This window comes from Protopterus annectens, chromosome 5.part0 (assembly GCF_019279795.1).
Source record: "Protopterus annectens isolate FY-2018-M chromosome 5.part0, PAN1.0, whole genome shotgun sequence".
Classification (NCBI taxonomy): domain Eukaryota; kingdom Metazoa; phylum Chordata; order Ceratodontiformes; family Protopteridae; genus Protopterus; species Protopterus annectens.
The window spans coordinates 1009233049-1009257327 of NC_056735.1; positions in this window are offsets into that span (position 1 = coordinate 1009233049).

Consider the following 24279-nt stretch of genomic DNA (forward strand, 5'->3'; position numbering starts at 1 on the left):
TGTCACTCTAGTATCTAGGTCAGTTATTGTTTCCTCTAAGGCAAGAATCTGTTCTGACTTTTTTTTACTATTCCATTTAGAAGTTCCAGTTGTTTACTGCATTCTTGTTTGATAATATCCATTTTGTTTTTAAATTTGTCCATTTTTAGTGACAGTTCTTGGATGTTTGTTATTATAAGATGTAGTTCATTCTTCACTGCACTCTCCTGGTGTGGGTTCTTTGAGTTGCTCATGGTAAGATCTCCAGTCGAAAACTTCTTGACAGGAATAATAAATAAAATTCTCTTGACTATGTATTAATTTTTAGAAAATAATAAAGATTCTATATTAATCTAACTTTTAGTATACTTTTAGTTAGATTTTCATAAAAATTAAAGTATATTTCTTGTCAGGATATTCAAATCTAAACAGAGCTATGGATTTCTGCTGCCATCAGACTGGCATCTAGGCCACCCCCCCCCCCCATGTTTAGCTTTTCCTAACACCTTTTCTAATTCCATGTTTATATTGGGAGATAGTAAAATGTGTTCTTACAGAGGTATGAGCTAGGAAAGACTAATTCCTTGAAGGAATTTATCCAGTTCCAAATGTGGAACTAGGAACTCTGAATGGTATAATGAGCTGAAAAATGTCCTAAAAACATGAAAGATTTGTTTAGGTACTTGGATAATAAGATCAGTGGCAGAGCCCCTGATTTTTTGTAATGAGGCCTTTAGCTGTTTGTTGCCTAAGTTGCCTGGCCAAAGATTTCAAGTAACTTGGAGAGTAAGGAAAAATCCTTCAACCTTAAAATGTTTTCTATGAAGTTGGCCTTCAATCAGGCTTAATAATTAGGATTGTAGTTTAAGATATTCTGATGTTTCTTTTAATTTTCTCAGAACAAATTTCCTGCCTGCATGACTATTAATCTATCTTCTAATTCATGAATTTGGCTGTTCTGACTGATTTATTCATTTATTTAAATCTTATTTTCCCTACTAGCAATTTTTTGAACATATCCCAGTTTTGCAAGGTTTCAATCATGTCATATCCCAATGTATGTTGAGCCTGCTCATAAAGCTGATTCTAAATTCTATTGAAAGACAGTAATATATATCTAATTTAAGACTCTATCTATGTAATCCCTATTGACTACAACAGAGAATGAATGTAGGGTTGTGGTCAGAAAAAATCATTATCCCTGTATGCCCCTCACAAATTAAGTATCTTTGTTCTGCTGAAACAGTAATATCTTCTATCGCTTTCAACTTACTGGTTTAAAAGCCCACATTTGTGCTTGTTTCCCATCTTTCCTGTAACTAATCTAGTCCAGATACAGATTTGCTGTATCCAGGAGTGTTTGTAAGCTTTTGAGCTACCCAAGCCTTTCTGTGTTGGAGGGAAGCCTTCTAGCTTATCAGTGGGAGTGGTAAGCACTAGGTAGCCTATCTACCACAAGAGTGTTTTCTGGCCCAGAAATTGTAGTTCATTGGCTGTTTGGGCAGTTTTTCCATCTCTTTCAACATTCTGGTTTAAAAGCCCATGTTTGCACTTGTTTCATACCTTTCCAGTAACTAGTCTAGTTCAGATACAGATTTGCTGCATCCAGGACTGTTTGTAAACTTCTGAGCCACCCAAGCCTTTCTGTGCTGGAGGGAAGCATTCTAGCTTATCAGTGGGAGTGGTAAGCACTAGGTAGCCTATCTACCACAAGAGTGTTTTCTGGCCCAGAAATTGTAGTTCATTGGCTGTTTGGGCAGTTTTTCCATCTCTTTCAACATTCTGGTTTAAAAGCCCATGTTTGCACTTGTTTCATACCTTTCCAGTAACTAGTCTAGTCCAGATACAGATTTGCTGCATCCAGGACTGTTTGTAAACTTCTGAGCCACCCAAGCCTTTCTGTGCTAGAGGGAAGCATTCTAGCTTATCAGTGGGAGTGGTAAGCACTAAGTAGCCTATCTACCACAAGATCCAGGTACAGATTCTTAGTTTTAGCACTTGAATTTGCTTATTCATGCTCAGCACTTGTTAACAACTTGTTGTTAGCACTAAATAAACTACAAATTACTACAGCACTCAATCTTCCTCTTCACCTGGAGGGAAACAGTACTTGTACTTAATTTCCTCACTTGGTTAGAGAAAAACAGTTCTTATATTCACTTTCCTCACTTGTCTAGAGGAAAGTAGTTTTTATTCAGGCATGTCCAAGGGTCAGCTCCCAGTTTTCTCTCCTGTCTATCTGATGAATCTGGGAATCTTGATGCAATGTAGCAATTGCCTCATGTACACAGACAACCTTCTCCTCCTACCACCCAAGACCACAACCTGTGAGATATGCACTTATCTAGCCAAACTGGAGGTAAAGCTCTCTCCAACCAAGACTGAACTTGACAGTCAAGAGGAGAAGGTAAACACTTGCACCAAACCACACTCATCACATAGTCCCACTAAACCTATACCACCAAAATCCACACACAGAAACACAAAAACTTTTGCAGAGGCTCTCAATAATAATCTGCTCAAGCAACAGAGACATCCAAAGCAGAAACGCAAGCAACCTCCACTCCCCAACACAACCCAAATGACACATAGCCCACAGACTCAGTGTGCCAATAAACCACAGCCCATAAGGCAAACCAACGTACCCAACACACTAGTCATAGGTGCTCTATAGTCAGGCACACTGATGTCCCACTCACCAGGCTAAACAAGGAGAAGGTTACTGTCAGCTGCCTGTCAGGTGCCAGGATCCACCACATAACCCATGCACTCAGGTCACTCCACAACAAGTACAAATATGACTCTGTCATTGTCCATGTTGGTGTGAACGACCTGAGACCTACCTCCCTGGACTACATGAAAAGAAACATGGAAGAGCTCTCTGATCTTGTAGTCCAGGCAGGTATGACCCTAGCCCTGAGTAGCATCCTGCCATCGTCCAGAATGATACCGCAGTACAAGGAGAAAATGACTGACTTTAACAATTGGTTAAGCTTCTGGTGTCATTCTAAGGGGATCCAGTATCTGTCTGCCAGGGACGACATGGTCAACAGACCACGATGCTTTGACAGAGACGGCCTGCACCTGTAGCACCTGGGATTTTGGATACTGGCTAATGCTCTTGCCGCCCCTATAGTGCCTTTTTTAGGCAAGGTTCAAATAATAAATTCACCACCATAACAGGAACAGGCAAGCAAAAACTGAGGGTAATGCTACTCAATGCTGGAAGTCTAAATCTCGAAATGCACTCACTTGAGGTACTCCTTAAAATGGAGAACATTGATACCTGTGCAGTGACTGAGACCTGGTTCAAGGCTCCAGAGATCACCCCTGCATTACCCGGCTATAAGTCATATAACACTTTTCAGCCATCTAACCTGGACCAGAACACCAAAGGCGGAGGTGTGTCCATATTCATTAATGATATCCACACCTCCAGGCTAGTTGCACAGCTAATGCATCCAAGATTATCCAAGTACAACTAACTCTGGGCAAAACTGCAATCCAAATTGTAGCTTACTACAGATCCCCCACCATGCCCCAGGATTCCCACTCCTCTTTTCTTGATATGCTGGAAATATTAGGGTTCAGCAAAACACCCTAATAATGGGTGATTTCAGCTACCCCACCATTAACTGGGAAAGCTACTCACGTACCAACTCTTTCACTCAACACTTTCTGGAATTCATAAATTCCAATTTCCTGGATCAACTTATCCATACCCCCACCAGGGGCAACAATATCTTAGACCTAGTTATTACCAACATGAGTGACCGGTGTTCCACATCTGAAATCAACTCCTCGTTGGTCAGATCCGACCATAAACTAATCACCCTAGATATCCACATCCCGCCCCCACCCACCATTAAGGAAACCACTGTAAAAAATTTCTCCAAAGCCAACTTCATGCTTCTTAAGACAGAAGTGGTGAACTTCATGACACCCATGCAGATGGACAATACAGTTACAACTGCTGAATCCTACACAAATGCACTCTATAAGCACTTACACAAGTGCACGGATTGTGCTATCCTAAACAGAACCAAGATGCTATCCTCCAAAAAAAGGAAGCCAGTCTGGTGGTCCCCTGCCATAAACAAACTCTACAACGGAAGGAAGAAACTGTTGCAAAAGAGAGTAAAATCTCATGAGTGGAGGAGCTCCCTGGTCAGCCTCAGTAAGAAGCTGAGATCCCTTATAAGATCCTCCAAACCTAGCTATAAAAACAAAATCACCACTGATTCTAAGGGAAACCAAAAAGCATTCTATAGCTATGTCAAGAATCTCAATGCCAACACCCATATCTGTTCTGAGTTACAGCACAATGGCACGAAAATTACAGAACCAACTGATATTGCCAACATCCTGGCAGATAGGTTCAGTGCTAACTTTATCCCCCCTCACCCCCTAAAGGGCCCATATCTATACAGGAAGCATGCAGAGTCCCTGTAATCACATCTATGCAGGTAAAAGCTGCACTTTCTAACACCAAAAACACAGCATCCATGGGACCGGACAACATCCCAGGCTGCATTTTACATGAACTTCAGAATGAACTGGCTCCCCACCTAAGCACCATGTTCAATCATAGTCTCAAGTCAGTCTTTGTGCCCACTGAATGGCGCACAGCAACAATTATCCCACTCCACAAAGGGGGAGCCACCACTGATCCTGGGAACTATTGCCCTCTTAGCCTGACGAGCCTGATCTTCAAGGCCATGGAATGTATCATCATGGAACTCATAAACAAAGACATTGGTAACCTCTACACTCTGGACCCCACCCAGTTTGGGTTTGTGAAAGGCAGATCATGCCTTCTGAACCTGATTGACTTCTTTGAGGCAGTCACCAAAGCCGTAGATGAGGGTAAGGTGGTTCACACAGCCTATCTTTACCTCACCAAGGCTTTCAACACCATCCCCCATTCTGGAATTATAGCTAAACTCACTAAACTAGGTATAAATCCCTACACCACAAGATGGATTGCCAACTGGCTCACTGAGAGAACCCACACTGTAAAAGTTGCAGACTCCAAATCTGACTTCAAACCAGTGACAAGTGGAGTACCACAGGGTTCAGTCCTAAGACCTCTCCTGTTTGGTATCTACTTTTTTGAAGTACAGGCTAACACAGAAGGCCTCTGGCTAATGAAGTTCACAGATGACTTCAAACTTGTAGCCATAGTTGAGTCCCCAAATGATGTGGACATCCTGTAGAAGGGGCTCACTGAGAAAGATGCCTGGTGTCAGAGGCATGGCCTCAAGCTCAATGCCAAAAAGTGCATTGTCATCCTCTTTGGTAAAAACTCTGTACCCGTGAACTACCAGATAAATGGCAGTCTACTTAATGCCGAATGTGTGATAAGAGACCTTGGAACCCAGGTGAACAGTAGTGTCTCCTTTGATAATCACTTTGCCACAGTAGTCAGGACATCCTTCTATGTGGCACACCTCGTAACTAAAGGGAAAAAAATAGGTCATTGTTCCCCTCTACTCGGCACTCATTAGACCCATTATAGAGTACAACGCCCCTTTTGGAATGTACCTCACAAGACGTGTGCAGCAGCTGGAAAGGCCACAGAAGTATCTCACAAAGAGGAATACTGGCATCAACAGATGCCCCAAACTGAACGTCTCAAAAAACTCCAGCTTTACTCTGTAGCATATCAACTACTCTGAGGAGATCTCTGCCTGACATATAAAACTATGTTAAACCCAGAGCTGTTGGACATGGTACACCTAAAAAAATCCAAATCCCTCTGAGCTACACGCTCTAGGGGCCTAAACCTTGTCACTACAATAAACAGGACAAACTGGAGGGATATATTCCTGTCCCAGAGACTTCCTATACTTTGGAACGAGCTACCCATCTATGTCAAGCAAAGTTCCTTATTAGCACTCTTCAAGAAAAATCTTGATGAGTGGATGGGAAATAGGAAATACATCCCGGGGATCACTTCTGTGTCTCTGCTCGACAGGGGTACAAGAAATTAACTTTCTTGGGTGGCGTAAGCCAGGGAACTTTGTTGGCTAGGCTTACTTAGGTCCTTGGGCAGATAACCTACTACCTACCTATGAAACTATGAACCTATATATGATATTTATAAAAGTAACATGCAGAATCTGAGTTCCTCCCATCTTTTCCATCCATAATATCAACAAAGCCTATAGTTTTAATGAATCTTGTCAAATATCCTCCTAAGGACAGTCTATTCTAGAGTCTAGAACCAGAATAAACATTCACAGAGAGAAACACTGTATTCCAGTCTCCAACAGAAATCAAGTCCATCTTAAATGCCATTAGATGCCAGAAAGTACAGCAATTGTATCCACATTTGTGTTTTGGCAATATAGAGACTTATGAAGGTTCCCCTAAAGTAGGGATCTCAAAATCATGGCCCTAAGACCTCATACAGGTCTTGAACAAACATGAATGATACAGAAATCCTACTCCACAGCCACTATAGGTATCCAGACACTTTATTTTCTTACAAAATACAAGTTGATCACTTTCTTCCCACAACTGAGTCTTCCTCAGAACATTTAAATGACCAAATAGCATGCTCTTAAATACCCATGAGCAACCACCCAACCCATTTCAATTAAACAATCAACATAATAAACATAATACTTAAGGCAATCCACTCATAAAGCACATTCAACAAATTCAAATAAAATAAAATGAAATAAACTAAGTAATATGAATAGATAACATAAATGTTTTCATTCCAGGGGGACTGAAAACCAGCATTAATGGCTCACTTGAATACTAACTTGTAATAGATGTATATCCTTATACTTTTGATAGAAAAAATATCTGTATAGTAATAATTATATAAATTTGCTTATACAAATATGTATATACATATTAATTTTGTAATATTAAGTCTAGGAAGCTGTAAAACAACATTTTCATAAAAATCATTCCTAAACCTTGATTCTAAAAACTAAAAATCAAAATATTAAAACAGTACATTCTACCATGGCTTTAGATGTCAAAATATATAAAAAGATGTTGTACATAGTTTAACCTAAAATATTTCTTAACTTCAATATACACATTATATTTATAGTCTCATTAATACCTGGGAACTGGGTGGCATTGAGTCTCAATTGCCACCTCAGTTCACATAAATCCAAATGCACATCCAAAATTACCCCTTGACTATCCTTAACAATTTGCTAGAGCACTAAGAATTTGCAAATATGCCCACTGAATTCTTGTACATGTCTGTTTAAAGCATTTATATTTTTCCGATTTCTTATATCTAAAAGATGTTCCCTCATCCTGTCCTTAAATTTCCTACAGGTCTTACCAATATAGAATGCGGAATACATTTGGCACTTGGCCAAATAGACCACATTCATGCTATTACAATTGAAATGGCCAGTAATATATAATGCCCTATTGTTCAACTCAAAGGTGTCCTTGGTTTCCAAAAAGGTTTTACAACAGGTACCCATTCCACATTTATAATTTCCATTAGTCCTAAAGGGGGCCAAACCATCTTGTTTCTTCTTTTTATTATTACTATTTGATTCCAACATATTCTTGAATGATCTGTCCTTCCTAAAAACTACTCCAGGTTTCATACCAATTTTACCAGTAAGACGGTCATCACAAGCCAAAATTCCCCAATTTCGTCTAATAATTTCCACTATTTCCTCCCCACCCAGGTTAAATGTTGTAATAAAACTAAGTGGTCCATTAACCTTTATATTTCTATCTAATATGGGTTCACCTGAGCCAAGAACTACACCAATTCCACCTTCTTATAAAATAGACTTATATACCACACAAAACTTTTTAGTCTTCACTTCCCTGGCTATCTTTTGTACCGTATTAGTGGGGTACCCTCTCTTCTCAAATCATTGGGCAATAAGTTCTACTTCACCTTCAAATGTTACATCTTCACTTACCATGCAGGCAGGCCTCACCATTTGTTCCTTAATAATAGACTTTATTTGGGATAAGGGATGCCAGCTTGAAAAATCTAAATAAGCATTAGAAAAAGTTGGTTTCCGGTAAATTTCTGAACTAAGCTTTTTGTCCGCACAGTCCACCTTCAAATTCACATCCAAGTATGTAATACTCTCTCTACTATAAGTATATGTGACTCTCACAAAATGGGTTGTTGTGTTAATATATTCAAAAAACTCAATTAAACCCTCCAAGGGACCATCCCCAATTAAGAATATATCATCCAAAAAATGGGTAAAAACCTTGATAAATTCAGCAAAGGTATTCTTGAATATATATTCCTGCTCCCAATATGCCATCACATAGTTGGGAAAAATTGGGGAGCAGGCAGCCCCCATGGCTAGCCTGGTTGCCTGCTTATAGTACTGGCCCTCAAAGAAAATATACTTATTACACAACACCATCTCCTTAAGTGCTGACAGTTTGTTAGTCTCATCCTGCTCATACAGCTCTGTCTTTAATAATTGCATTTCCAACCAGTTAAGCCCTGTTCCATGCAGGATTACGGAAAATAAATTGCAAACATCAATGGTCACCAATATCGTATCATTACCTACTCTTACGTCATTCATTTTCTCAAAAAAAATGCCAAGAATCCCTACATATATATTCATATACATCCAAATCTTTTCTCAATCTTTGGTCCAAAAACTTGCTCACAAAACAAGTTTTTGCCCTTTTTCCATCGACTATAGGCCTAAATGCTGGATTATTTAGGCCTTTGTGCAGTTTTGGAATACCAAATATTTTTGGGACCATGGGATATTCATTTTTTAAAAACTTATATTTATTTTCATTGCTTTGCCCTTCAAGCATCATATTCTCCAAAGCCAAATCAATATTCCTGTTCATAATATTTACTTCATTTAATGAGCTTTCCTCATATGTACCATCCATTAAAAGCATGTTCATAGCATTAGAATAATCAGTTGCATCCATTATAGCCAAACCATTGCCCTTATCAGGCTTCATAACCCTAATTGTTTTATCATCCACAATATCAGTCAATAAAACATTTTTTTGCTTAGTTAAATTGTATTCAACATTCACTTTGTTTTGTCCCAAAACTTTTCTAACTTCCATTTTACATACCTTGTCATAAATGGCAATACAATTGTTGGTTGGAGTGTTAAAAATGCTTGGCTTTCTTAGAAGTGCCTGTTCACACATTAATTCACCATAAAACCATGATTTACAAATCAATTTATGCACAAACAGTTTTAAATCTATGAGCGTCTGTGCTAAATTGCCCCTTCTACTTGGCACAAATGTCATACCTTTGGATAGTAGATTAGCATGCTCCATAGTCAAGGTTTTACCTGAATAGTTGTAGATTTTAAAATCACCAGAACTATTAATAATTTCAACAGGTACAAGCATTTTCTTGTCCATTAATGCCATTAAGATGTTTAAGTCATCACTGTTGTTAAAAAACTCATTTTCTTCACTTTGCAAGTTGCCATGAATGCCATTATTCACCTCCTGACAAAATTCCACATCGGTGCAAATAAACCCCTGTCCAAAAACATCACCCATAACATCCATGTCCATCCCAAAGATAACAGTACTCACATTACCAAGCTCAGTTAACGCTTGGGCCATTAACTGTTCTGATAAAAGTTCTTCCCCTTCCGATTCTTCATTCTCTGTTTTTTTGGTCTTGCACCTTACCGGTAATAATCCCTGTGAACCTTCCCAGAAAAATGCCCCAGCTGGTGTTCCCTTTCTTTAATATGCTCAGAACATTGCAAATCTCCACCATTTTGCTTTTGCCATCCTGTTTCCTGTTCAGTAAATCTTCTTGGACTTGACGTCATCACCCCTCGATTCTGCTCCTCCTCATTGATTCCTGGTTTATCGTTACCATTGCGCCCAGTTGAAAAGGGATATACAAGACCTTTTTGGTACTCATTAATATCTCTTTTAATTTTGTTGCACTTTCTGAAAAAAATGTCATTACACAAATTCTCTACTTTACTATACACGTTTGATAAATTTGTTTGGACATGCAAGTCATTTCTAATGCACTTCTCATTATCCTCTAAGGTCTTGGACAGACCTTCTATTGCACGGGAATTATATTTTGTTATTATTTTCATTAAGTCCATGCCCGAACGATCAAACAACTGGTGCAATTCAGTCAACATGTCAGCATCATACTCAGCTCCATTCGGATATCGTCAAATATGCAAACCCTTTGGAACCTGCTGAAGCTCAATGTTTCTTTCCAAATATGAGTTTTCAAGCTGGAGTTTTCTAAATTTTACAAGATCATTTTCATTCTTAGCAAGCCGGGCAGCCAAAGAAAGAGTTTGTTGTCCCCCAGCACCTATACTCATATCATCATGAAAATAAAAACCATTAATTTTCCAATGCACTGGAACACTATCAATTAGAGTGTGTCCTGCATTTATATTCCCACTTTCACCATTATTGTAGCACTGCATCCTGTTCCTGTGAGCCTCGAGAAGCTTGTGTCAATGGTAGCCCCAAGCTACCAAAAACATTAAAACTCTGTTTATCCACAAGGAATTTTATCTGGGTGGTATTGAGAGCCAGCTGCTGGTTAATTTGCTGTAGCAGCTGCATGACATCATTGTTGTCACTGGATCCTTCCATGGTTCGCAGAGTATAGACCACCAAACCAAGTAACCAAACACAGGGAACTGACAAGAACGATACAAAAATCCTACTCTACAGCCACTGTAGGTATCCAGACACTTTATTTTCTTACAAAATACAAGTTGAGCTCTTTCTTCTCCATCCACTCCATTATCCACTCATAAAGCACATTCAACAAATTCAAATAAAATAAAATGAAATAAAGTAAGTAATATGAATAAGATAAAATTGTTAAGGATAGTCAAGGGGTAATTTTGGATGTGCAGTTTGATTTATGTGAACTGAGGTGGCAATTGAGACTCAATGCCACCCAGTTCCCAGGTATTAATGAGACTATTAATATAATGTGTATATTGAAATTAAGAAATATTTTAGGTTAAACTATGTACAACATCTTTTTATATATTTTGACAGGTAAAGCCATGGTAGAATGTACTGTTTTAATATTTTGGTTTTAGTTTTTAGAATCATGGTTTAGGAATGATTTTTATGAAAATGTTGTTTTACAACTTCCTAGACATAATATTACAAAATTAATATGCATATAAATATTTGTATAAGCAAATGTATGTAATTATTGCTATATAAATATTTGTCTATCAAAAGTAAAAGGATATACATCTGTTACAATTTAGTATTCAAGTGAGCCATTAATGCTGGTTTTCAGTCCCCTGGAATGAAACTTTTATCTTACCGTATTCATATCACTTACTTTATTTCATTTTATTTTATTTGAATTTGTTGAATGTGCTTTATGAGTGGATTGCTTTAAGTATTATGTTTATTATGTTGATTGTTTAATTGAAATGGGTGGGGTGGTTGCTCATGGGTATTTAAGAGCATGCAGTTTGGTCATTTAAATGTTCTGAGGAAGACTCGATTGTGGGAAGAAAGTGCTCAACTTGTATTTTGTAAGAAAATAAAGTGTCTGGATACCTACAGTGGCTGTGGAGTAGGATTTTTGTATCATTCTTGTCAGTTCCCTGTGTTTGTTTTTTTTTAACAAACATGACTATAGGCACGGGAAGCTATTACACTACATTCTTAGCTATACAAACAACCCCTCTATTTGTTTTGGAGATTGTCACCCTCAGCTGGATGTTCTAGACCTCCTGCAGCACTCATGGTCATTTCAGATTGAGATCCCTGCCTAAGGCGATGTAGCCACCCTTTACAGACTGTATACCTGTCATGTACATCTACATGTTCCTCCTCCTCCTCCAAGTGTGGTGTTTTCTTTCTTACAAGGATGCATACCCATCTCCCCTTCCATCCTAAATATGATACTCTTGAGATTAACTGAAAGCCCACTCTGGGAGCCCTAGAAGAGAACATCAGCCTTGCACTTTCCTTATGTTAAAATACAACCTGTTTTGGGGGCTATGGTAATGTTTATTTTTATTTTGAAGCTGTTCAATCAAATGGGCTGATGTTTTGACGCGCGTGTGTGTGTGTGTGTGTGTGTGTGTGCGCGCGTGTGTGTGTGTGTGTGTGTGTGTGTGTGTGTGTGTGTGTGTGTGTGTGTTGTGTGTGTGCACTTATAAAGGCATGCACTGCATGATACCCTGTGTGTGTAGGAGGTCTATACATATTGATTCTATAGTCTTACACAACTATCGCATCTCTTAATTGTCATTAACAAAGCCAATTAAACCAGGTGAAAGAGCATCTACTATGCCACAAAGTTTAAATTAGAGCCCCAGTAAAATTGCATTTGCAAGATAGCCTTATACCAAGGTATTGTTGCAATTTTTTAAAAGTCTCATGACCATTTAAAAGCTAAAGTTTTCATAATTTGCACTTTTTATTTGAAAACTTTGTTTCAGTATAGTTGGAAAAAGCATTGAAACAGCAGCTTATATCTAATTTAACAGTGTTATTAATTTTTTCTATGTATAAAGTTTATGAAATAAATTAATATAAAGCAGATTGAGTGCAATGTAGCCTAACCTATATAAACAGAAAGAGATTGCAATAAGGTAACCTATATTGTATTTGTAAGGTTATTAAAAAAGTTGAGAGATAGGTTAATATGGATCATTAATCTTGCCTGAGAAATACAACCTCCACTACTTGAGGAAAAACAAATGCGTAATTGCAATTTGTGCATTTCATAGCATGCTGTTTATGACAATCAGACAGCATGTAGTCATGGAAAACATCTTTAAATAGAATGATTTATTATATATAGCAAACAAGAACAAATACTAACTGAAACTGAATGTAATAGAAAAGTGCTTAGTTTGTTATTTGCTCTAGAGCAAGTTTTTAAATTACAGAGCGTATGACTAATAATTTTAGTGAACATAATTCCAAAACACTCCTGACCTAACAATTGGTAAAATCATAGAAAATGAGCAGCATTCCATTTCTAGATTTATTGAGAGTAGTATTTCCATTCACAATCATATTATTAATGACCTAAACAAAAATATACTCATAAAATTGTCATGGCTTGTACTGCATAGCAGTTCTTACATTTTTGATATTAAGAGTTCAACATAGCCAGGAAGCAAAACTGCGAGTTTTATGATCACATATGGGAAATTGCTTGACATGTGATGAGGTAAATATCTGTATTTCATTATATTTTCAGTCTGGTACAGTGGCTTTCTTTGTGTGTGTGTGTGTGTGTGAGTGTGTGTGTGTGTGTGTGTGTGTGTGTGTGTGTGTGTGTGTGTGTGCATGCGTACGCGTGTGTGTGGCTAATTTCTGTGTGCTTGTGTGTATCTGTGTATTCACAGCATGTTAGAAATGATTATTGTAAGACCTATGTACCTTCCCATACAGATGTAATGACATTATTCACTTAGCCTTTATGGTGCTTGTTTAGTTATTTATATATATAGTAATAATATTATATTATGGGTCTAGGACATTTCACTGAATGCGCATTTCACTGAAATTCAAATGACTGAACACAAATCACTGAAAGCATAATTCACTGAAAACTCAATTCACTGAAACACATTTCACCGAAAGTTATATATCGCCTTTTCCCCACTGTGGCGCTACCCTGGAGTTAGTATATATAGTAAGGGGGTATAACATTGGGGTGGTGGAGGGCATAGCCCCCACATATTTTAAGTATATATTATGTTCGGAAAATAGTAATATATTGGAATTGCAAGTATCCATGTATACAGTTCAAAATATTTTAAATATGTGGGGGCGGTGTCCCCACACCTCCCTTATACTAACTCCAGGGTTGCACTACAGTGGGGAAAAGGCGATATATAACTTTCAGTGAAATGTGTTTCAGTGAATTGAGTTTTCAGTGAACTGAACTTTCAGTGAAAAGTGCACACTAATTTGACTTTCAGTGAAATGTGCATTCAGTGAAATGTCCTAAACCCTATATTTTATATATATATATATATATATATATATATATATATATATAGTTGCATTTGTTGTATTGATCATAGCAGGGCAGTCTGAAACATACACTAACAATGGAAGATTCATGAGCTGTCTCTACCATAACGGCCTAGCCAGAATGGATCGGTTTAAATTTTTTTTTTTTTTTTTTTTTACAAAAACCGTTACTGTTGACTTCTTTTAATACAGTTTTTAAGATGATCACTTACTTAATGTAGTACAATCCAACTAATCCATTCAGGGATAATTTTGTCTTGTGAATCATAAAGAATTTACTTGAAATTTAATGATGATTTCCTATAGCAATGTAGATAAATTCTTCTTCATATTCTTCCCACTAATTATTGCAGTATAGAAAATTAAGGACACTGAAATAATAGAGAAAAAATGATTGACTATGGTATTGAAGTCTATCAACTGTTCTACTGTAATATATTCATATATGATGTATCTGGGGTGTGCTTACTTAAATATGCTTGGCATTACTTCAAGAAGATCATACATTTTTAGCCAAATTTTGTCAATATCTAATCACATAGTGTTAAGAAATGTCAGGCTACAAGAAAAAAGAAAGAAAGGAACTACCAGTAAATAAAGAAGAAGTTTAAAAATAAAGTAAATGAAGAAGAAAAATGATTGTGCTGTACATTCTGAAAGAATACACAGAAAACTATAAAGCTGTAATTATAAAACTAACTTCATTTTTGGATGTGTCCGCTTCTATTTTGTGTACCTAGTTATGCAGTTATGTAATTTACTTTTGTAGAACTCTGTTTCTAATGAAAAGAGTGGATAATGATCATGTCTGGAATAGACAGCTTTCACCGTAGGTTTGATGGCTAAGAGTGCAATCTTTCAAACTGTGGAAATTTAAGTGCAATTAGGGGAAATATATACTAAGTTCAAAATTTGTACATCTTAGAGAATTCCCTTTTCACTGAGGAACAATGATTTCAGAGTTAGACTCTATAAATAGTGAAGGTCAAGGATGCTATTAATGTATAAAAGCAACATCTGCGGTTTGTTCTTATTCCTAGTGACTAACTCATATTTCTAAAAATGTGTGTCTCAAACTAGTGAGATGTGATCTGCCAGTAGGGTACCAATCACATTTTTTGGCTTATGTCTAAAAGAAGAGTTAACAAAAAAAAAAAAAAAAACAATGCTGTTTCCATCTGGGTTCTTTTTAGACTCTGGCACTTGTTAAAGATGACTTTTACATTTGATTTAGTCACATTCCTGGGAGTGGCAATTAAATGCTGTACACCAGATTAGATGTGTTTGGCAATTGTGTGGTAAAAATATACTATGTAGGCATCCTTCAGTCCCAAAGGATCATGGGTTTGCACCTCAATTGGACTGATTCAAGCAGCATCTTTAGTGCCTATGGAATCCAGTCCAGGACTGGTAAGCCTTTCCACACTCTGAGCAGCAATAGGCAGATGTCACTCTGGTATTACAGGCACAGATCTTCCTGGGGGGGGGGGGGGGCCTTATCCTCTGCTCTCCTTGCCAAGGTGGTTTCATACATAGTGGGATCTTCCTTCACTTCCCATTTCCAGGAAATCTTGTCTGAAGTGAGAGAATACCAGGTGCTCATGCTGATGGAGAGAGCAATGATGTCATTCTTGCATATGTCCTTATAGAATAATTTGGGTCACCCTTTCATTTTCTTTTTAGATTCCAGTTCTCCAAAAAGGAGGTCTTCCAGTATTCAGCCATCTGCTATGGGTGAAACATGACCCAAGCAATGCATACGCCTCTGTTTCAGGAGGGTGAACAAGGAGATGGTTCCAGTCCTCTCAAGCACTGTACTATTGGGAATCTTGTCTTGCCAAGAGATACCAAGTATGTGCCTAAGGTAGCACATATGGAATACATTGAGCCACAGTTCCTGTTTTCAGGGCATAGTCCTTGTTTCACTGGTAAACAGTAATGTGTTCAAAACACAGGCTGTGCAGTTCTGCACCTTGGTGTGCACAGTGAGCTTATTATTAGCCTAGAATCTCTTTTTCCGCCTGGAAAACATTGCGGCAGCTTTTCTAATGCACTTTTTGATCTCGCTATCAAGCGATAAGTTGTCAGAGATTGTAGAGCCTAGTTACACAAACTCATGGACAACCTCCAGCTCAGAGTCGCTCACCATGATTGATGGCTTATTCCCCACATTTTGACCCATCACCTAGGTCTTCTTTAAACTAATCATGAGGCCAAATTCAATACATGAATCCACAAAGCAAGCCATGAGTGACTGAAGTTCTTGCTGAATGTGATCCACAATAGCTGTGTCATCAGCGAATGGGAACTCTTTTAGGCACTTCTCCTGAGCACCCTGGTCTTCAGTCTAAGTCTCAACAATTTGAAGAGGTTGCCATCTATTCTGATTTGGAGAAAAATACCCTGTGTAGCCATTCCAAAACAAATTTCAACAGAACTGAAAAGAAGATACCAAATAATGTTGGAGGCCATACACACCCTTGCTTTACTCTACTGAAAATCTCAAAATGTTCGGATGTGGATCCATCGTACAGGATGGTCCCCTTCATGCCTTCATGGATGGCCCTGATAATGCTAAGCATTACTGGAGGAAAGCAGATTTTTTCCAGAATTCCAAACAGACCTTTCCTACTGATGAAATCAAATGCCTTGGTCAGATCAATTAAGGAAATATGCAGAGGTTTGTTCTGCTCCCTGCACATTTCTTGTAGTTGCCTAACAGAGAAAGCAATGTCTACATAGACCATCCATCTCTGAACCCACACTGAGACTTAAGGTAAACTCTTTCTGCAAGAACGTAGAGCTTCTTCATGACAACACGCACAAACATCTTCCCCATGATATAGAGAAGGGAAGTGCCATAATAGTTGGTACAATTACTTTTGTCACCATTATTCTTACATATAGTAACTATATTAGTGTCCCTCATATCTTGTGGTACACTACCTTCTCTCCAGCATTGACAAAGTATTGCATGCAGCTCTGAGATTAGGGTAACACTGGCACATTTAAGGATTCCTGAGGGAATTCCCTCTTCCCCAGGGGATCCTCCTGAAAAAAGTTGTTTTAGAGCATCACTGAGTTACCCCAAGGTGGGCAAGCATTGAGTTCAGTCATAGTTGGCACAGGCTTGATGGTATTCAGGGCTCTCTCCATAACTATGGACTCTGTGGCATATAGCATCAAGTAGTCTTTCACCTAGCATTCTATCTGCTTGGTTCTATCTTTCAGAACCTCAGCTGTGGCGAACTTAAATGGAGTGATCTGCCTTTGCGATGGGCCGATGGCTTGTTTGATCACATCAAACATTTATTTATTTATTTAACATTTGTTTACCAGAAAGTCCGACTTGGAAAAATCCCATTTTCAGTGGAGGCCCGGAGAGAAATGTTCCACACGCATGTCTTTGTAACTGCACTTTTCTTGTAGTAGCCTAACAGAGAAAACATTGTCTGTAGTAGACCATCCAGCTCTGAACCCACACTGAGTACATTCCACGCGTTACCAATATCCACAGGCTTTTGAATATTGAAGCAAAGTTGGAGCCAATAATCATTTGCACACTGCATAATTACCTGCTGCACATGGCTCTGAGCACACTAGAGTGCACGCAAGTTCTCCTCATTGTGCGAGGACCTGTATGAAGCCAGTGCCTGTCTCTTATTCTTAATCAGTGGTGTCAGCACTTCAGTGTGGCCTTCAAACCAATCAGCACATTTGACTGTCTTCTTCCCAAAGATAGACAATGCATTGTTATTGAAAGCATCCCATAGTTTTTCCCATCTCTGGTTTGTGTCAGCATCATCCAAGCAAGGCAAATCCTCTTCAAATGCTTGTACAGACTTGTGTACTTTTCAAGGTTTACAAGTCTCACCTATGTCAATGTGTGGCCTCCCTTCCTTTTTAAAGCAAAACAACCTTTGCATCTGGATGTGCACTTCACTACACACAAGCAAGTGGTCACTATCACAGTCTGTGCTGTGTTAACTGTCATTACCGTAACACTACCTAAACTGCTGCATTTGGTGAGGATGAGGTCAAGTTGGTGTCAATGTTTTGATCTTGGGTGCTGCCATAAAATTTTTTTTTTGTAGCTTGATATCGAAAAAGGTGTTTGTTATTCAGAGGTCATACTGGGAACTAAGTACAGGGAGATGCTGTCTACATTCATTTATCTTTCCTGTTCCGAACTGTCCCAGACAAGATGGCCAGCTGTGATGGCCATTGTCAACTCTGGCATAAAAAAACACCTAGAATGAATAATGGTTTATGGAAGGGACCTTACTGATGACAGCACTAAGTTCATCATTGAATTTGTCCTTGACTTCCTGGTAGAAGTTAAAGTAGGAGCGTAGAAACTGAAGATGTTAACCATGGCCACTGTTGCTTGTAGCAGAATTTTCAGCAGCCTTTATATTTGGTGGCATGACTGAGCCAACAATGTTGTTTCTGATTGCAAAACCAACACCATGTTCCCTGGTGTCTTCTTGAAGCTTCTCATGCCAGAAAAAATAAAGCATTTCAATTGGATGACAGTCTTGTTTCCTGTAGACCAACAATGTCCATCTGCAATCTGCTCAATTTGTCTTTTTTTTTTTTACTGCTTTCATTGGAGCATCACTGATATTCTATACATCTTCCATACGGCCTTGAGTCATTGTTCTTACATTCCCTGTGCCCAGCCTTAAGTCAGATTTATTTTGTTGCTTTTTTCTAGGTGTATGGTTAATGATCCCCCTGTTGGGGGTTCCCAGAATCCCACATACACAGTGGAGCAAGTGGAGCTGGGGGCTGACAAGCTTAAGGCAGGTGATAGCTGATCAATGAGATCAAAGGATCTCTCCCACTATCAAATGTAGCCCCTGGCACCTCACTCTACACCAGTTGAGTGCATTGGCTTAATACTGGTAACTGTTACCTCCCATGTTGTGTAACCACTCACAAAATGAAGCTGGTGCATCCCTTCTGGGGTGCAGGTATGGGCAAGTGAATTTGAAGAAACTGCTGCTATCCAGCAGCAGGTTCCCCTCTCCATGCCACTGATGTAATTGAATGAGAAAGGCAAGGCTAGTACAACTTGGCACCAGTATCATCAATGAAGCTGTCAGAGTGAGGTGAAGTACAACCTCAAACTGCCTTTGGGGGTCCATCTCTGCGTTTTTCCTTGTGGTTTACTCGCAAAACCTTCACCATGACTAGGTATCACTGCAAGGCATCAGGAGATTTAAATCAACGTTTACCTTCTCCTAGGTTTGTGCGATTTAATTGGGTATTATTAATAAAATGTATTGCTTAACACTAAACCACATTTCCTTTATTTTACCTCCCTCCTTTTCTCTTTTTTCCTTCTATTTTTCGTGTCATGCAGAATATCCACTGAAGCCATGGCTTATGACTTCTGAGGGAAATCTGAAGGGAGCTGTGGAAGATAACATTAATGCAGCCCTGTCCCAAACATATATTGTCATTCAGACAGTTTTTAGCATATTAAAAGCTTGTTTCAAATGCCTGGATCAGTCTGGGGTGTCCTTGGTATGACCTAGCTACTGCATGCAGGATGTTTATCATGTGTTGTATTCTGCACATGAACATGTACTGCTCTGATGATGAAGTGACCCCATAATGTCCCTACAGCTATCAGTGCAGGTTCTGCTATGATTAATGATGGTAAGCTGGCAGCACTAGTAAGGGTTTTCCATGCTGCAGGTTTGTACAAGGTTTTTGACTGCGTAGATAAAGAGAAGGCATCTAGTCCAAATGCATGGATGATGGCATTCAGGTTAGTGGTAGGAGTATAACATGCATTCTATGTGTGGGCTATGTGCTGGTACTGCTCATCAAACACTCCTGTTTATTTTTACCTGTATTTTGCAGAACTGATAATCATGTTACTTTTTATAAAAGTAATCTGAGACCTGTTCAGGGATTTCAAATGGCATCATGTAGGGAATATTTGCATTTCTTACTGGTTTGCTGAAATTGCAATTTATTAAAAAGTTATTTGAGTAGTTGATTGATTTGACTTTTCAAAATTGTATGTAATACAATCTCTAAACTTGCCTTTACATGAGTTCATATGTTGGAAAGGAGTGGAAGATCAATCACATTTCTTCTTCTTCTTCTTATTATTATTATTATTATGCATTTTTTCTCCAATATTCATCCCTTGCTCAGGAATGGAAACTGTATCACTTTTTTTTCATTATGTAATGTTTATGCAGTTTTACACATGACATATTAGAAATCATTTACTGTTCCATATTAAGATAGAGTACATGAGAACAATTGCATATCATGCCCTTCTCCTTTCTATCCAGATTGCTTTCTTTTATTGCCAGCCGTGCCATTAATCAAATTAAATACTTACACATGGAAAGCCTCTTAATTCTGGGTTATGTTTTACAATGGTATATTCATTCACATCCCGATTCACTGTCAGGCAGCGAGTGGTGCATACAGAATTGCAGTTTTTTGTGTTTATATGTATATATATATATATATATATATATATATATATATATATATATATATATATGTATATATATATATATATATATATATATATATATATATATATACATATATGTATATATATATATATATATATATATATATATAGATTCCTATTACAAGAACGAAAGTTCACTACTTTGAACTTGTAATAGGAAGCCTCACTTCTGTGAAAGTTCACCTTAATGAAAGTGAACTTTGCGTAAGTGCACTTCACCGAAAACACTGCAGCACAGTGAAGGACATAAAAAACGAGCTATGTCCTCCACTATGGTGCGATAGTCACGGACCTTAGTGTTATGGCACAGGTTAGGGTAAGAGGATAGTTAGTAAAGCTATCCCCTTACCCTAACCCGTGCCTTAACCCTAAGGTTCGTGACTATCGCACTATAGTGGAGGACATTGCTATGTCCTTCACTGTGCTGCAGTCATCACAGACCTTAGGGTTAGGGCACGGGTCATGGTAAGGGGATAGCTCGTGCCCTAACCCTAAGGTCTGTGAGTACTGCATGGAGGTTCAGTCCAACATCGGTTTGTTGTACTGAACTTTGTGTAAGTGCACTTTTGATTAAATGCACTTTCGCTGCAGTGAGCATTCCATGCACTATTTCGAACTAGTGAAAATTTGATCTAGTGTATGGAATATATATATATATATATATATATATATATATATATATATATATATAAATATATATATATATATATATATATATATATATATATATATATATATATATAAAAGTGAGATTTTTTTTTTCTTCTGTCTATGTTGCCTTTGAAGTTAACAGTTATACAGTGACTTCAGTGTACCAAAGGTCATGGTAGTTAAGTGAAACATTTTAGATTTTAGGAACCTGAAATGTATTGCCTGAGTCACAGTAGGTCAATGTCAAATGTGCTATATACATCTCCTAAAGATAGGGTAGGTGAAGGTGCAACTTATCTTGGGGGGGACTATCATGTGAGCTAGATGCTGACTTGCTTCAATAATGTAATCTACTGGATACAGGTAATCACACACTCAATGATCTCACAGTAATGTGGGAATGAGAAATCCAATGAGCAGTTTTGCTACTTGTTTCTTAACACTGGTGTGGCCTGTATAAATTCTGTTATATTTGGCCCCTCTACTGTTCCCACTACCTTCTTGCGAAGCACTTGTGTGAATTGCAATGCCCGCATGTGAATGGACACTACCCCATCCTTTTCACCATCCATCACTGACTCCTGTTTGAGTTTGGTAGGCCCTCAGTAATGTACAATTGGAGGCAGACATGGCTGCTGTGTGTTCCACAATACTGCGAGTCAGTGTGTTCATGGCATTATCTCTACTCTTTATAATTTCTATGTACTGCTGGAAATCCTCATGTGCATCCTGCAGTATTCTGACCATTTCTAGCTGAGTCTATGTGGCAGTGCATTGAGCCTTAACAATATCTTGGTACATTTGCTGCTGGGCAGCCAATGCTTTACCTGTTTCTTGAGGTAGCTGTAACCAGTGCTGTGCCTGGCACCCCATGTAAAGGTGTCACAGTGGACACTGTTAACTCTGAGATTTTGCCATCATCTAGAAGGTCTTTTGTCTTTGTACAACCTGTAGTGAATGTTCCCATGTACTTGAGTTTGGGATACAGTGTCAGTTTCTGCAGAGTTATTTATGTTGTGGATATCTGATCCTGCCATTAAATTTGAGCCAGTTTTCTCAGCTATCTCATAAATATAGCTAAGTTATCTTCATAGTCAGACATTCTGCTGCTTAAATCTTCTAAATTTTCTAGCATAGTAGAATTACCCATTTTTGTTGCTGACCCTGTAAAGAATGTATTGATTGCAATACTTCCCAAATGCTGGAGTACACTACTTTATGCTGTGTAATGAGGTGTGGAGGACCCTTACATGCATACTCTGTTCAATATCATTATGTGCAGTAGTTAAGGACTCACCTGTTGATAGTAAATCATATGCGCTATGTTTCAAGCCTTCTAGCTTATCAGTGGGAGTGGTAAGCACTAGGTAGCCTGGTAAGCACTAGGTAGCCTATGTACCACAAGAGTGGTGTCTGGCCCAGAAATTGTAGTTTATTGGCCGTCTGGGCAGTTTTTCCATCTCTTTCAACTTTCTGGTTTAAAAGTCCCCATTTACGCTTGTTTCCCACTTTTCCTGTAACTAGTCTAGTCCAGATACAGATTTGCTGTATCCAGGACTGTTTGTAAGTTTCTGAGCCTGCCAAGCCTTTCTGTGTTTGAGGGAAGCCTTCTAGCTTATCAGTGGGAGTGGTAAGCACAAGGTAGCATATCTACCACAAGAACCAGGTACAGATTCTTAATTTTAGCACTTAAATATGCTTATTCATGCTCAGCACTTGTTCAGAACTTGTTGTTAGCACAAAATAAGCTACAAATTACTACAGCACTTAACCTTCCTCTTTACCTAGAGGAAAACAGTTTTGTACTTACTTTCCTCACATGCTTAGAGAAAAACAGCTGTTATACTCACTTTCCTCACTTGTCTAGAGGAAAGTAGTTTTTTATTCAGACAACCCTCTCCTCCTACCACCCAACACCACAACCTGTGAGAAATGCACTTATCTAGCCAAACTGGAGGTAAAGTTCTCTCCAACCAAGACTGAACTTGACAGTCAAGAGGAGAAGATAAACACTTGCACCACACCACACTTATCACATAGTCCCACTATACCTACACCACCAAAATCCTCACATAAAAGCAAAAACATTCACAGAGGCTCTCAATAATAATCTGCGCAAGCAACAGAGACCTCCAAAGCAGAAATGTAAGCAACCTCCACCCCCCAACACAACCCAAATACACATAGCCCACAGACTCAGTGTGCCAATAAACCACAGCCCATAAGGCAAAACAACATACCCAACACACCAGTCATATGTGACTCTATAGTCAGGCACACTGATGTCCCACTCAACAGGCTAAAGAAGGAGAAGATTACTGTTAGTTGCATGTTGGGTGCCAGGATCCACCACATAACCCAGGCACTCAGGTCACTTCACAACAAGTACAAATATGACTCTGTCATTGTCCATGTTGGTGTGAATGACCTGAGATGCACCTCCCTGGACTACATGAAAAGAGACGTGGAAGAGCTCTCCAATCTTGTAGCCCAGGCAGCAGTAGCATCCTGCCATTGCCCAGAATGATATTACAGTACAAGGACAATATGATGGACTTCAACAATTGGTTAAACTTCTGGTGTCATTCAAAAGGAATCCAGTATCTGTCTGCCTGGGACGACATGGCTGACAGACCACAATCTTTCCCAGAGATGGCCTGCACCTGTCGCCCCTGGGATTCAGGATACTGGCTAAGGGTCTTGCCACCCCTATAGTGCCTTTTTTAGGCAAGGTTCAAATGACAAATTCACCACCATAACAGGAATAGGCAAGCAAAAACTGAGGATAATGCTACTCAATGCTAGAAATCTGTGCAGTGACTGAGGCCTGGTTCAAGCCTCTAGAGAGCACCCTTGCACTAACACGCTATAACTCATACCACACTTTTCTACCATGTAACCTGGACTGAAACACCAAAGGCGGAGGTGTGCCCATATTGATTAAGGATATGCACACCTCCAGGCTACTTGTGCAGCATAATGCATCCAAGGTTATCAAAGGGCAACTAACTCTGGGCAAAACTGCAAAACAAATAGTAGCTTGCTACAGATCCCCCACTATGCCCCAGGATTCCCACTCCTCTTTTCTTTTCAAGAGAAAAAGCCCTGAATTGTGGCAGGTTGAAAGCACTTGTGTATTGAGAGTTGTTTTACAAATAAAT